The sequence below is a fragment of the Peromyscus californicus genome, unplaced genomic scaffold (genome assembly GCF_007827085.1).
Source record: "Peromyscus californicus insignis strain IS unplaced genomic scaffold, ASM782708v3 Scaffold_10__1_contigs__length_136768540, whole genome shotgun sequence".
NCBI classification, from domain to species: Eukaryota; Metazoa; Chordata; class Mammalia; order Rodentia; family Cricetidae; genus Peromyscus; species Peromyscus californicus.
The window spans coordinates 55,971,681-55,987,490 of record NW_026294391.1 but is presented as its reverse complement, the minus strand read 5'-3'; the positions used below and the strand labels follow the sequence as shown (position 1 = coordinate 55,987,490).

At 42.5% G+C, this 15,810-nt stretch overlaps 1 pseudogene; it reads right to left on the bottom strand.

Moving 5' to 3' along the window:
* Window positions 1-13,740: 13,740 nt before the first annotated feature.
* Window positions 13,741-14,633, bottom strand: LOC128115001 (proliferating cell nuclear antigen-like; annotated as a pseudogene).
* Between the last annotated feature and the right edge of the window lie 1,177 nt (window positions 14,634-15,810).

The following is a 15,810-nucleotide window of genomic DNA, read 5'->3' as shown; positions in this document are numbered from 1 at the left end:
GATTGACACTCTACTGCTAATTGAAAGAATAGCCTGCCTAGCCTAGGCTATCATCTCTGAGCACCTCTGGAGCTTTCTGTGAGAAGTCACTCAGGCAAGACTCCCTCTCTCTGGGGACACACAAGGAGAAAAGTGTCTCACAGAGGTCCGTTTATCATAGGAGCACAATATCACAATGGCTTACGCACCCAGCACCTGGCACACACAAAGGAGAAGTGGTAGCATGCTAGCAGTCAGAGGAGGGGCTCCTTCTCTCACGCTAGATTACATGGGAAAGTGGAATGGGGGTGGGGAAATCATTGGCCTCTCCTGGAGCAAAGAAGCCAGGGTGAGAAGAGGGACTGGAGCACACCAAATCCTTGCAACTGATAAGCTCCAGCCAGCCTTCTTTCCTAGCTTTGCTCTCTATCTGCACCCCAAATAAAGGCCAGAGGCTGAAGGGTGGCCATGCCTGAGGGGACACACACTACCTAGGAAGAGCACTCTCAAACTGGACACGGGAGAAGACAACTTAAAGTAGAGGGAGGAGGGAAAGGTTTCCACGGTGAAATATTTACAATAGGAAGAAGACAAAGTGGGAACTGTTTAAAGAGACCAGTGTCCATACACTGGAGGCTGGCTGTTAAAGCCGGATCTTTTAAAAGGCCTGGGCAGAAGCAGGGAAGATGAGTATGCAAGGAAGGGTGAATCTAAGGAGAGGGTTCGGATGGCTAAAGCACAGCTTGAGTCAAAGCTTGTCAGGCTCTGCCAGTATCACATTGGGGGGCAACTTCTCCTTCCATGATCTGAGGAATTTTTCTTTGGTCTACACCCCACCACTATACTAAGATGAGAAGGCTTAAAGTAAACACAGCATGCCCTAACTCCCAACCTGGAATACAGTACCAGTTTGTCTTTTTGCTGCAGGTCTCAAGTTTCCTAATCCTCTGCCTCATTCCCCATTTCTTCTGACTCCTAGCCTTCAGTCTCACATCTTATACTCAAGTCCCAGCTTCACACTTAGCCCCTAGCAAGACCCAGGCCTGGTAATGCTCTTTTACCCTGCCATCTAGGGAGGAGGAACTGAGCCTGAACCTGGATCTTAACTCCATTGCCGACACCTCCTGGAAAGACCAATTGCCTATGTGTATTTCTAAGTAGCCCCTTCTTTTGATTTCTAGAGTCCTGTTTGACCTTCATTTGGATCCTCAGTTTTTCATTACTTTGTCTCAGTTAGGAATGTCTTTGGCCACAAATAATAAACAAATCTACAGTTGTAGCGTAAACAGATGAAGATTTATTTGCGTTATTTAACAAAATTTCCTTGATCCAGGGCTACTTTGGCAAGTCAATGGCATCCTTGACACGAGGGCTTTTGTCAGGTGTGGTGGTGCATTCCTGTTGTCCCATTGGCTTGAGAGGATGAGCTGGGAGGATGATGCAGTTGAAGCTAGCCTGAAGAGTATAGTGTGGTTATCAACACCCACCCCAACAGAAAGATTCTAGATTTTCGTCTCTACTATTCTTATTCTAGACATTCATTCATTTGCATTGTTCTTTAGGATCACAAGTTAGCTGCTTCAGCTCTGGGCTTCATGTCTGTATTCTAGACAAGACAGGAGTACACTGAATGGGAAGAAGAGTAAAGGCACAGATCAGTTTATAGAGCCTTTGCTTTTTTTATTCACAATGATGTCCGATATCCAGTGACATCCACCTACACCTCTTTGACTACAACTAGAATTCTGTAAGTAAGGAAGAAGAGGAAAATCATTAATGGGCAGAAACTGGTAACATCTTCCATGACCCTCAAGTATCACCAGCTCGCCTGGACTGTCTTGTCTTTGTAACTAAACTCTCTCCATACTTGGCTATGATTGCTGCACTGGACTTTCTCCTAGCAGTTACAGGTAGTTTGTTCCTCTAGCACAGGCTAGAGGAGACCTGCCTAGTTTAACAACAGTATATGTGAAAAAGACCTTGATTTGATTGTAAAGTCAATGTGAGCCAACAGAGTGATGATGCTGCCAAAAAAGCGAATTAGATTTTTAGGCTGCATTAATAGAAGTATAGAACCAGAACAAGAGAAGTGATGGTTCTGCCCTTCCCTACACTTGTCACATCCTACCTGGAGCACTGTGATCCATTCTAGACAGCCCATTTAAACTGAGATAGAATGACAAAGTGCAGCATGCCCAAAAGTGAGTTACTAGGCTGGTGTAACAGCAGCAACACCATATGGAAAACTGTTGAAAGCTCTGGGCTTGTGCAGTCTAGAGGTAAACAGACTCAAAGAAGAGCACAACATAACAGAAGGTTGAGAAGTGCTCATTTAGGTTAGAGTCCAAAGCCATGGAAATCCTAGCAAGCAAAATGGTATCAAGTGATTAAATAGGAGGGCAGGAGAGAGAATAAACATCAAAATAAACACTTCCCTAGAACATAACACACATCTGATACTGTTTTATATATTTGTATATATTGTCACTTAACTTTCCCTTCCTCTCCAAATAGAACCTTTTATTAGTATATAATTACATAAAATAATAGATTTCATTATGATAATTTCACATACATGAAATATACTTTTATCATATTTACCCCTCATTACCCTCTCATATGCCCCTCCATCCCATCCCCTTCCTTTTCCCCCAATTAATCCCCCTTTTTCTTTCATATCTTCCTAAAATGTAGATTCTGTACATAAGATAAAATGTAGTACTCTTCTCTGAATCTGGCTTATTTTGCTTAACATGATTATCTTCAGCTCCATCCATTTTTCTGAAAATGACATAATTCTATTCTTTTGACCAAATAAAACTCCAGTGGGGTGTGTGTGTGTGTGTGTGTGTGTGTGTGTGTGTGTGTGTGTGTGTGTGTTGTATTTTCTTTACTGATAGTCATTTACTGATGGGTACCTAAACAGATTCCATAAGTTGCCTGTTGTGAATAGTGCTAAATATGGGTGATGCCACTTAGTTTTCTATGACAATAATTCTGTGAAGTAAGAATTATTATTGTCTTCGTTTTCCAGATGAAGAAATTGAAGTACAGATAGGCTATTTGTCAGAGGTCACACAACTACCAAGTGCCTGAAGTAGAATTTAAACATATGTAGTCCCACTCCAAAGTTCATGCTTACCTTACCTCCTTTCAGAAGAGGTGGGTAGTGACTGAGTACTTGCCTAGACTGACATGTCAGCTAACATCTTCCACTTCTTGTTTATTTAGTATTAGTCTGATGCATGCAGGGCTTAGGGGTGTAGGGTGCCATTTTAAGGTCTACAGCCTAGATTCCAAGTAAAAATTTGGTATCTTTATAGTCAAAAGCCAGAGAAGCAAAGGTCTACACTTTAGCTCCCAATGCGCTCTTCCTCCTGGTGCACTCTTCCATTTTTAATATGAGGAAGGTAGCAGATCCCTAGGGAACTGATGGATGGCCTCATCCCAATATCCACTTTAGGACACAAAGGAGCAGAGATGGCTGTCCCTAGAATTGCTAGTGCTCCAGAGCCTGCAGTGTACACAGTCTTAAGATTCCATCAACTCTGGCAGAGAGCACCACAGACATTTCTAGCCACTAGGTTGAGGCCTAGAGCCAACCTCTTCAAAGTGCCTGTGAATAACTTCATTCTGCCCTACATGTCAGTTCCCAAAATGTAAGCCCCATATCCCCCTCACACTCATTCACAAACTGCTCTACTTTTATCGTCAGTCAATCTAGGCCCATTTTTCTCTACCTTCCCAAGCTGCCACTCTGTCAGCTCTCCCCAACCGGCCTTTTCAAGCCCTTTGACCTAACTGAAACCTAGCTCTGGCTGGAGGACTCTGCTTCCCCTGCAACCTTCCTCTATGAGACCTACAAGTTGCCTTTTCCAGTACTGTGTGGTCAGGAGTTTGCTTAAGAGTCTTGCTTGTACTCTTTACATCTCTTTACCTCTCTTGTCTCTCGTCTCTCTTGCCTCTTATTACCCTCTTTGTCTCCTCTTTTCTCTCTTGCTTCTCTTCTTTCTCTTGTCTGTCTTCTTCTCTCAAGTCCCTACCCAGACACAGCCTTTCAGTCTTTCACTCTTCCCTTCCCCCAATAAACCTCTTGCACTAACTCAAAAAAAAAGAGTTTGAGTCTTGCTTGTTTCTGACTGCTACTTTCAGAGCATTTGCTTTTTCTTGTACAAGCCACTATTTTTTAGTCTTATATCACTTTGGCAATATTAGATACTTCCCATTGCTGTCATGTACCAATTGCCTGATCATATCTTCTGTAGTGAGTTGAAATGTGCCCTCTAAAGGGATGTGTTGAGATCCGAACCCCAAAGTACATATGAAGTACCCATGACCTTATTTAAACATGGGGTCTTTGCAGATTAGACCAAGGTAAAATGAGGTCATACTACACTAGAGTGGACCTAGTCCCATGGTTAAAGTTCTTAAAGAATGGAGAAATATGAACACAGATGTGCACAGAGATAACAAAGTCATGTGATAACAGACAGAGATTGGAGTTTGCTGTTATACATCAAGGATTACTGGTGATCACCAAAGCCAGAAGAAAGTCATGGAAAGATTTTCCCCCTGAAACTTCTAGAAACAGGCAAGCATTTGAACACCCAGACTCAGAATTTATGACCTCTCTAACTATGAAAGAAGAAACTGTTGTTTTAAGGCACCCAGTTTGTGGTAATCTGTTAGGTCAGCTATAGAAAAAGAATACACCTACTCTCTCAGTGAAGACTTTGGTTTCTGTCTCCCTTCATTCCCCACCTACCGCCACAAGGACTAACATCATCAGAGGTGATATCAATGTATAAGTTGATTATCCAACCATCACCTGAGTCCCCTGGTTCTTAAGTCTCATCATCTATTCCTCTAAAGCCCAGTTGCTTCCCCTGGCTGTCTAACTGACAGCCTCATTAAAGCCCTCATCACTGCTTTGCAGTTCTGCTACACTTTTTCAATGCCTCTCATTCTCAGGATGACTATTTAAAAGCTTCTTCATTCTTTTCTCAAACCTTCAGTCCCCATGTCCACCTTCTTACTCTTAGCAGATAGCCTTGTCATTTATTTCATTGAGAAAATGCAAGTAACATACCACACCTCCTTTTCCTGCCCCTATATTTACACACCACTTCATCTATCTCCTCTGTTGGTCCTCTTGTCTGAAATGGTGGAGGATGTATCCATTGTTTTCAGAGACCATGCTTTCCATGGGTGCTTCATAGTTTATGTCTTCCTGCCTTTCCCTTTTCTCTCCAATGCAGTAAACCTTTTTTCCTTTAAATGGCTGCGTCTTAGTAGCAGGTGAAATAGTCCCTCCTATCTTAAAGTAATGCCACTCCCAAATCTGCACTCCTCTAGTTATCAGTCTTTGCTTCCAAAGAAATTTCTCAGAAGAGTTGTCTCAGCCTACTCCAACTTCCCATAAACAGCTGGAATCATCTCTCTCCAAACTCACTAGTGACCTTCATGTTAGTAAATGCAAAGGATGTTTTCAATTCTTATTTTACCTGGCTCTTCAGTCCACTTCTTCCTTGTCAAGACTTTCTTCCATTAACTTCATTTCTTTGTTTTTCTACTATCTCTTTGAGAATGTCTTAAGGTGACTTTTGGGCCCATTTCTCTCTCTATCACTGATTTATTCCCTTGGGAAATCTCATGCATCCATGGTTATGGTTTGCATCTCACATCTTCGTTTTTACTGACCTGATTGAAATATGGCTCAAATAATAATGTAAGACCAAGCTGTAATCTCTCTTAGAGCTGTGTTCTATTATACCATTTCCCTCTCTTTTAGTTAATGGCACTCTCAAATATCCAGTTCTGCAATTCAGAAGCCAAACAGTCATCTTCGTTCTCTCTTCTTCATGTCTAGTTTATCAGTAAGTTTTCTGTGTTTGGAAGTCTTTAGTCCAGCCATGTATATGTAGTTGCACTTCCAGCCGCCATGTTTATCATCTTCCTCCCCACCTCCCTACTCACACAACTTCACTCTCTCTTAGGTTCTCCCTTCCCCCTCTCTCTGTCTCTCTCTGTCTCTCTGTCTCTGTCTCTCTCTCTCTCTCTCTCTCTCTCTCTCTCTCTCTCTCTCTCTCTTGCTTCTTTCCCAAAAACAAGAAAAACAATACAACACAAAACAATAAAAATCAAAACTAAAGAAGAAGATCAATAAGATAAAATATACCAAAAATGTGCACAAAGAAATCCATGGAGTTTGTTTTGTGTTTGCCAACTACTCCTGGGCATGGGGCCTGCCCTGCAGTGTGGTTGATATATTCAGTGACACTTCAAGAGAAAATTAATTTTCCCTTTCCCAGCAGATCTCAATTGCAAATAGCTTCTTGGTTAGGAGTGGATGTCCATGTGTTCCTGTGACCTTGTGTCTGTGTCCCCCTCTTAGAACTGGGATACAGTCTGGCTTAAACCTGTGCAGGTCTTGTGTGTGCTGTCACAGTCTCCATGAGTGAATGTATGTGTCTGTTGTAACTGGAAGGTGTTGCTTCTTTCCCTGGAGTCATCCACCACCTCTGGCTCTTAGGATCTTTCTGTCTTCTCTTCCACATAAATCTCTCAGCATTGAAGGGAGGGGTTTGATAAAGACATCCCATTTAAGACTGAGTGCTTTTGCTGGGTGGTGGTGGCACACGCCTTTAATCCCAGCACTCGGGAGGCAGAGCCAGGCAGATCTCTGTGAGTTCGAGGCCAGCCTGGGCTACATAGTGAATTCCAGGAAAGGCGCAAAGCTACACAGAGAAACCCTGTCTCGAAGGAAAAAAAAAAGACTGAGTGCTTTGAAGTCTCTCGCTCTCTACACATTGTCCAGTTGCCTCCAACCACTTTTAAAAAAACATAACTACCAGAGTAAAGTTTTTCAAAGTTAAATCTGATAATATTATCATATTGTACCAAAAATCTCCAATAATACCTATTACTCTCAAAAGAAGGAATTATTAATGTGGTCTACAAAGTCATGTGCGGTCTTGACCAAACACTTCTCCAAATACTATACACTTTCCTAGTGGTAAATGCTCTTCCTTTCTTCTTAGCATTTATTTGTATTTTCATCCATAGTTGTATAATCCTTGGATAGTTACAATCTCTTCCACTATATTCCAAACTCCATAAGAGTAGGAATCGTGTCTTGTTTTGCTTCTTTTCCTTTCTCTGTTGCAAAGATCAGTGCCTAGGACATATTGCTCCAGATTTGTTGAAAGAATGAATGAGTCAGTGAATAGATGCATTAAGTTAGACTGTCCACACTCCGTCATGTGGTAGAGCTTTACCCTAATGCACCTGATAACATGAGTGTTTTAATAGTAAACATGAACCACAGCATGTAGAAATATAATCATTGCCTATGGCTGCCTCTAGAGTTACTGAGTACATGGAGACAACAGATCCTGCAAAGAGGATTCAGACACCCTTACACATAACTAGACAGAGGTTTACCTCTAAACTACATTCCAGCCCATAGTTATGGCTGAGTGCAAGTTCCCACATTTCACAGCAGAGAATGACCCATGTAGACAGAGGTGGACTTCCTCACTGGCAGTGGGTCGATGGGGCCCCCACGAGCACTGCTGCACAGATACTCTTCAGAGTCATTCTCTAGACAAGGAAAGGCCTTGGCCCAGATGACTCGGTAAAGGCCAGAAACTTTCTCCTTTGGCATCCCATTTCATTGTAACCAGGGATGCCATCTCATGGAGGTAGTGATAGGTGGGCCCAGGGGAACAAAAAAGCAATCTTACCTTCCATAAACCACTATAATATCACTGTTTCCCCCATCTCTTGACACTAGAAAAGCTGTCTATAAGTCTTATAACAGCAGACTTGGGTGTGTGCACAAGAGTCCATGTCACTTTGGATGTTGACCCATTTGTGAACTGGAATTTGTTTCCAACGATGGTTGGTTTGGTTTGATTGGATTCAGAGCTTCACTCATACCACCTCCAAGAACCTGCTTCTCCATTGTCCCTGGGAGGGTAGGAGACATAACCTTATACATGCTGTACTTTGGCTCTGTGGCTTTCTTGTGCCCCATAGAGCCCCTGGTTCTTCTCCTGTGACTTGGGCCATTATCTATTGTTTTGAGCTTGCCTTTTTAATCTAGCCTTGTGGGCCTTAGTTTACGATTCTGAGAATCTCAGACCTCCCACCATCTTCAGGAAGCAACCAATTATGAGTAGTGAATACAATATTCACCTTGGAGTCAGGCAGACCTGGGTTAACACCCCAGCCTAATACTTCTGAATACCAATGATCACAACCGTTTTCTCCTGCAATAAAATGAAGAAATATCTGCTTTATAAGACTGATCCTTACACATTATGATGACTCTATAGTGTTTTATACAGAACCCTCTGTACATGTTAGTCCACCTTAAACTATTCTTTGTAGGACAGGATAAACACTCCATTTTCCTTCCCTCCTGGTGTCTTTCTGTGCTGTTCTGTTGCTTGAGACACATTCACAGGCAGGTTATTAAGTCTGATTCTCTGCTGGGAGGAAACTCCCTAGAGGGGACAATTTCTATGTATAGCTGAGGCTTGTGGGTTGAGTGCTTCTTTTCAGCACCCAGTGCAAATATCCTCAGAGATCTAGACTCCTGATGCAAAGAAGGGAGGCCAGCACAACTTTGCTTTAGGTGTGGGTTGGGAGGATTGTATTTGTGTACCTAGGTGAGGGGGGTGTAACTCCTATCTTCAGGATAAAGAAAGTGGCAGAAAATAAGTCTAAATGAGCTTCCAGTGGCCATCTAGGAGATAGATTCCAAATGTCAGCTATCTGAAGTCTCTGGAAGATGGAGCCTTTGTCATTTTATATTTATTCCAGTGTAACAATTCCCCAAACCTAGTAAATACAAGGTTTTTTATTTTGTGACCTCTGTTCTTCTTTGCTTTCATGGTGGTCAGGAGATTCCTTTACCTGAAGACTGTCTTTAGATTTATCTGCGGGGAGTATGTTAGGATGGCTTTATTGTACTCTAACCCAAAGGAGAAGGATATTTCACACAAAGGGATGGGTTGTTACCAGCAGCTTTAAGGAGAAAGGGAAAGGTCTGAGTACCTGGGCCTGCTGTAAGGAAGCCAAGGAGGTCTTGGAGGAATTGGTTTGAGCCTGGCCCATGGTCAGGAAAATTAAGAGAAAATACATATGAAGAAACACAGGATATTTCTCTGAGAATCTCAGAACCCTCCTTTGTTGATCTAAATTCCTGTCTGTACCAGTTCACCACATTATCTATGTGGCCTCCAGAGTGGACAGTGTCTGGGGCTCAGGCATCTCAGTTAGGGCCTTTTTCTTCCTGTTCTGAAATATTTGCTTTCTTTTGAACTTTCCTAGTTCAAAAGTGTTTTTGGCTTTTAGCTCATTCATAGGGTTTAAACATCCAAGTCTTTTGAATTTATAACTTAACAAGGTAACTACCCTCATCTCCTTCCCTAAGAAATTGCTTACAACTCGTACCTCTGGTGTATGAGAAGAGGATGGAATTCTTCCCAATAGCAGCAAATTACATCCTTACAATACCTGAATACCCTAAATTCATGAGCCATAAAATTAAGAAGGTAGCTCTTCCATGCCAGAAAAGTCCAGCATGGTGGACACAGAAGAAAAGTTGTTGCCAATGTGATCTGGGGCAGAAGTTCAGGCAATTCTTCTGAGCATTTTTAGACTAGGAAAATTTAGTGTAGAATATCAAGAGGAGGGAAATCAAATGTGTGAATGAGTCAGTTGGGAAAGAGAAATTCCTATGCACAGATACAGTGAGGGTGGAACTGGATTGATTGCAAATAACTGTCTTTTTCCTTACCAGGAATTTCTCTATTGTGACATTTTGAATCCTAAAGACTGCCCTACTGTCCTGGAACCTTTTTATTCTTGAGCTCCTCTGACTGCTCTTTGGATCACTCCTCTGCCCATTGGGTCAGGTCCGTGTTGGAACATGATGCAAGTGTGGGATAGGGCTGATCCTAGACATGAATTGGAGCACCCAAACAGCATAGTCCAGGAGTTCTTAGTCTAGGTTTAAGGTTCTGTAAATTGGCCTCTGCTGCCCCCCCATGGTAACTGAGGTTACTTTTCCTCACGTGGGGTGACTTCTAAAAGAAAGGCAGTCCGACTCCCACATTTCTAGTCACTTGTCCAGGGTCTTTACTCTTCGTTCTGCACAGTAGCTTTGGGAACATGACCCTTTCCTGGCACCAGGGCAGGCCAAAGTCAGTAAAGTGCTGCGGGTACTGAGATTTGGGTCGTGGCAGAGGTGCTGTTGTCCCCTCTGTTTGCCCCCAGACTCACCGAGGATGTGGGAAACGTGCAGAGAAGGGGGGAGGTTTCTCAACACCAGAAACGGAACCACTCTTCTTAGGTCGCTCTTATGCTCCAAATCGCCAGCCTGAAGCTCCTGAGGACCCCAAGCACCCAGCACAAAGGGAGAATAAATTTCCAATTTTAACTGAGGAGCCGTTATTTGGATTCTACATCTCTTTGGCCTCTTTGCTTGGTAGCCCCAAAAGGTCAGAGGTAGCCCAGAGCTCAAGTTGGCCTACATTCCACCCTCTGGTCCTAGTATACCTTTGGGCATTGTGGTGGTTTGAAAGAGAATGGTACCCATAGGCTCATACACTTGAATACTTGGTCCCCAGTTGGTGAAACTGTTTGGTAAGGATTTGAAGGTGTGGTCTTCTTAGAGGAGCCACTGGGGGTGGGCTTTGAGGTTTCAAAAGCCTACACTAGTTGGGTGGTGGTGGCACATGCTTTTAATCCCAGCACTCACCTGGAAGGCAGAGGCAGGCAGATCTCTATGAGTTTGAGTCCAGCCTGGTGTACAGAGCTAGTTCCAGGACAGTCAAGGCTATACAGAGAAACTCTGTCTCAAAAAGCAAAGAAAGAAAGAAAGAAAGAAAAAACAAAACATAACAAAAGCCCACACCATTTCCAGGTAGCTTGCCCTGCTTGTGGATAAAATGTAAGCTCTCAGCTACTGCTCTATCACCTTGTTTGCCTGTCTGCTGCTGTGCTCCCCACTATGATGGTCATGGACTCATTTTATGAAACTGTAAGCCCACAACAATCTCTTTCTATATGTTACCTTGGTCATGGTGTTTTGTTGTTGCTATAAAAGTAAGACATGCTTTCAAAGGGTTTTCGGACCATCTGTATGGTAGAACAGTTCACTTCACAGTGGCAGGAGTGAATGGTAGAAGCTGTTTCATATCATGGAAGACCAAGAAGCAAAGAGCAAGGCTGGAACCAGGCTTCTATAAAATACTTGTTGCCATGTCTGTGTAGGATTGTCTTGATTGTTAATAGATGTAGGAGGGAGCAGCCCAATGTGGACAATACAATTTCCTGGACAGGTGATCTTGGACTGTGTAAGGAAGCTCTTGTCTTAGGGTTTCTATTGCTGTGAAGAGAAACCACGACCACTACAACTCATATAAAAGGAAAAGATTTAATTGGGGCTGCCTTACAGTTTCAGAGGTTTAGTTCACTATTGTCATGGCAAGAAGCATAGTGGCATGCAGGCAGACATGGTGCTGGAGAAGGAGCTAAGAGTTCTACATTTTGATCCACAGGCAACAGGAAATGAAATGTCACACTGGCCAGACTTGAGCTTTTAAGACCTCAAAACCCACTTCCACAGTGAGGCCACACCTACTCCAATAAGGCCACACCTCCTGATAGTGCCACTCTCTATGGGCCAACCATTCAAACACATGAGTCTATGGGGACTTATTCAAACCACCACAGAAGCTATCTGAATGTGAACCTGAGAAACCAGCAAGCAGTCTATGGTTTCTGCTTTAGGCTACTGCCTTGATTTCCTGTCCTGATTCCCTTCTTGATGGACTGTGACATGGACGTGTAATAATGAAATAAATACTTTCCTTCTTTATATTGCTTTTGGTCAGAATGTTTGATTATACCAACAGAAAGGCGACAAGGGCAAAAATATTCCACATATTTGTGTATCAGATATTTCATTCTTTTTTATAGTAGTTGCATTGATACATAATCCATATGCTGTATGATTTCTCCACATAAATGTATAGTTGGGTAGTTTAAACATACTATGTTTAAAATACCATGTAGATGCTGGAAACTGAACCCATCTTCTCTAAGAGCAATAAGTGCTCTTAATAGCTGAGCCAATTCTTCAGCCCATGGAGGGTATTTTCTTGAATATATTTGAGAGAGCCCAGACCAATGAAAATGGTACCACCCATGGGCATATAGTCTTAGGTGGTATAAGAAAGCATTCTGAGCAATCATGAGAAGCAAGCCAATAAGCAGCTCTCTCCTATGGTCTCTGCCTCACTTCCTTCCTCTAGGTTCCTGCCTTGAGTCCTGTCCTGGTTTCTCTTCATGATGGACTGTAAACTGTAAGCTAAAATTAACTCTTTCCCTTCCAAATTGATTTTGGTCATGGTTTTTATCACAGGATTAGAAAACAAACTAAGACAGAATTTGAAACCAAGATCTGGGGGACTTCTGTGACTGACCTGAACATGCTGTGTTGGGGGAAATTATGGAAGGGAATTGGAACTTTGGGCTGGAAAAAGCCATTGAGTGTTCAGGACTTAATGGGCTGTTGTAGGAGCTTGGAAGATAGGAATTCTGAGAGAGATGCAAATGATAGAGGCCTGGCTTGTGAAGTTTCAGAGGGAAGAGGCCATTTATGTGGTATTTTGAGGATGAATATGTGAGTTTTGGTCAGCTGCAAATAAAGAATCAGCTGGGACTAACAAGAGACCAGAATCACTAAAATGAAACTTTTGCTTTACTGGGACATAGGTTAACCGAGGCTGAGAAATAAGCTGTGATTAAGAGACCAGCATCATTGAGGTGAAATCTTCTGTGGATATTTCCCCTGGATCTGCACACAGAAGCAATGGTTCATGGGTAGGAGAGGGGATAAAAGGTGCATCACATGCTGACAGCTTAAATTGATAAAGTTAGGGAATCTCCTATGTGGTACTGCTTTTGAAAGCATGAAGGGGTAACGGAGAGCAGCTGAAGCTTGACATCATGGGAGGCTGAGAGGCCATTAGTGGAGGTGAAGCCTCAGTTGCAGTGGAAACCCCAAGATTGAAGCAGTCATGGAGAGAAGCTGAGGTTTTGCACCATGAGGAAAGGCCAGAATCACTGAAGAGAACCCGGGAGAGGCTATTGGTGAAGGTGCAGTCTCAGTTACATATTAGAGATGCCAGGAATGTGGGATGACAGCCAAGGACAGCAGCAACTGTGGAGTGGAGCCAGCCTGAGCCTAGGAGACAAGCTGTGTGTGTTATGAATGGCAAAGCGCAAGAGATGGAACTTCTCAAGCCTTAGGAGCCCAGGAGATTATGAGTGAATCTCAGATGTGGGATATTGAGCTACAGGATTCAACCTATACTGTTGAATTCTGGTTTTCCTTTGTAACTGTTCCATGGTTCTTCATTTATTGAAGTAAGAAAAGACAGAACATTTTTCTTATTTTATTTTATTTTATAGGAGTCCACAGTTGAGAGACTCTGGATTTTTAGAGAGACATTGTGTTTTTAAAGATAAATTGGCCGTTTTTTCTTGAAATTTAGTTAACTTGATTTAAATTGAAAAAAAAAAAAACTCTTAAAACTGCATTTGACATCAAGATCCTTTTGTTATTAAAAAAAGTCAGTATTTCTAAGGTAGAAATATTTACGTCAACAAAACCAGTTTTTACTTTGGAGTTTATTCTTTAAACAAATTGTGGAGAGAAAGAAGTAGGTTATTTACAGAAGATATCTTTATATGTATGTACTCAGGAACAAACTCGGTGACAGAAAAGACTTCAGAACATGCTGACATCTCAGAAGCAGCTCTCAAAAGCTTAGTTTTCTCAGATTCTAGCAATGCCTAAGATCCTTCTTCATTTTCTGTCTTGGAAGCCAAATAAGACTGTAAGTATCCCATGTCCCCAGCTTTACACTATACAACAAGGGAGTCATCTGCAGACATACTGAGTGTTAATGTAAGAGACAGTAGAATGGCTTTTGTGAAAAAGTTCAGGTACCTCAGTGAAAAGTTAGCTGAACTGGCTCATTCATCTCTATGGTTACAGCTTCCTCCTCTTTATCAACATTGCTTGTTTGTGACAACTTAATGTCTCCATTTCCAAGCTCTCCACTTTCAAAAACTTCACTCTGTCCTTTGCACAGGATACACCAACAAAATTCTCAACATGGCTGAGGTCCAGGCATATAATTACAAATTCATCAGAAGGCATCTTTACTGCACAGCTGTACTCCTGTTCTGGGATTCCAAGTTGCTTAATGTCTAAGTCCATTAACTTCATGTCATAGTCTGAAACTTTCTTTTGATTTGGTGCTTTAAATACCAGCACTAAGGCATCAGCATTATCTTCAGCCATTAATGTAATGATGTCTTCATTATCAATACATTTTAATATTTTGGACATACTGGTGAGGTTCACACCCATGGCCTGGTTGTGATTGAAGCACCATGCATCTTTCAGAGTACAAGGTGAGCTACACCAAGGAGATATTCAATGTGTCTACTCTCAGCAGGTTCATGCCATCCAAGCTGATGTCCTAGCAGGCCTTGTTGATGAAGTCTTTGAGTACCTGCAGCACCTTCTTCAGGATGGAGCCGTGGACCCGATGGGCCTCAAACATGGTGGTGGAGTTGCAACAACTAGAAGCTAGACACTCTGTGAGGAGCAAGGTCTGGCTGTTAAAGTCTCCCAGGTCATGGTGTGGAAGTGGTAGTGAAGACCCAGAGTAGATGACCAACTTGGACTTTTAAAATGCTGCAATTTTAAAAGACTATGGGACTTTTAGGGGCCAAAAAGATGGCTTAGTGGTTAATAGCATGTACTGTTCTTGCAGAAGACCCATGTTTGATTTCCAATACCCATGTTGGATGCCTTGGGCACCTGAATACATGTGCACACACCTTGCACAGACATACACATAAATAAAAGTAAAATAAATCTTAAAATAGATTGTAGGACTAGAAGACCAGGTAGGCTGCCCATGAACCTTCTCCATTCCCTCTGTTTCCCGAGACCCAATTCTCAGGGTTGCCCCTAGAACTGCAACAGAACACCAGCAGCAGCCTCCCCTTCCCCCTGTCTACACCTCCTGTGGATCCCACAGATCACCACTCCCTGGCCTCTCCTCCCCACTTTGTCACTGTGTCCCAGTCCCCAATTCAACCACACCCCCTGCTCAAACACAGGCCATTCCTGCCAGACTACCAGGTAGGCTGCCAGTGGATCTTCCCAACTCTCTCTGTTACCCAAATCCCAATTATCAGGGTTACCCCTAGCACCTCAACAGACCATCTCCCCTTGCCCTCCCCTTCCCCCAGCCTCCAACACCAGCAAGAATTCCCCTTGAACACACCAGTCAATCAGGCCAGTAAAACAGGCAACACACAGCCAGCACACACTGAAAATCCATAGAGGAAACAGAAACCAAGGAACAAAACACCCACCAAATAAAGACAATCTCATATATCAGCAGCTAGATCTATAATTACCCCAAACCCAGATGCCTAGATGCCAGTATAAGAATACAATCAACAACACCCAGGACAATATTTCTGGACCAGAGCCCAGCTGTCCTACCACAGCAGGTCCCTGAATATTCCAACATAACTGAAGCACAGAAAAAAGACATTAAAACCAACTTTATAAAGATAATAGAGGTTCTAAAAGAGGAAATGAATAAACTCCTTAAAGAAATCCAAGAAAACATAAACAAACAACTGGAAGAAATGAATAAATTGCTTAAAGAAAGCCAGGAGAAAACAAACAATTGAAATAAATAACTAAAACTGTTCAAGACA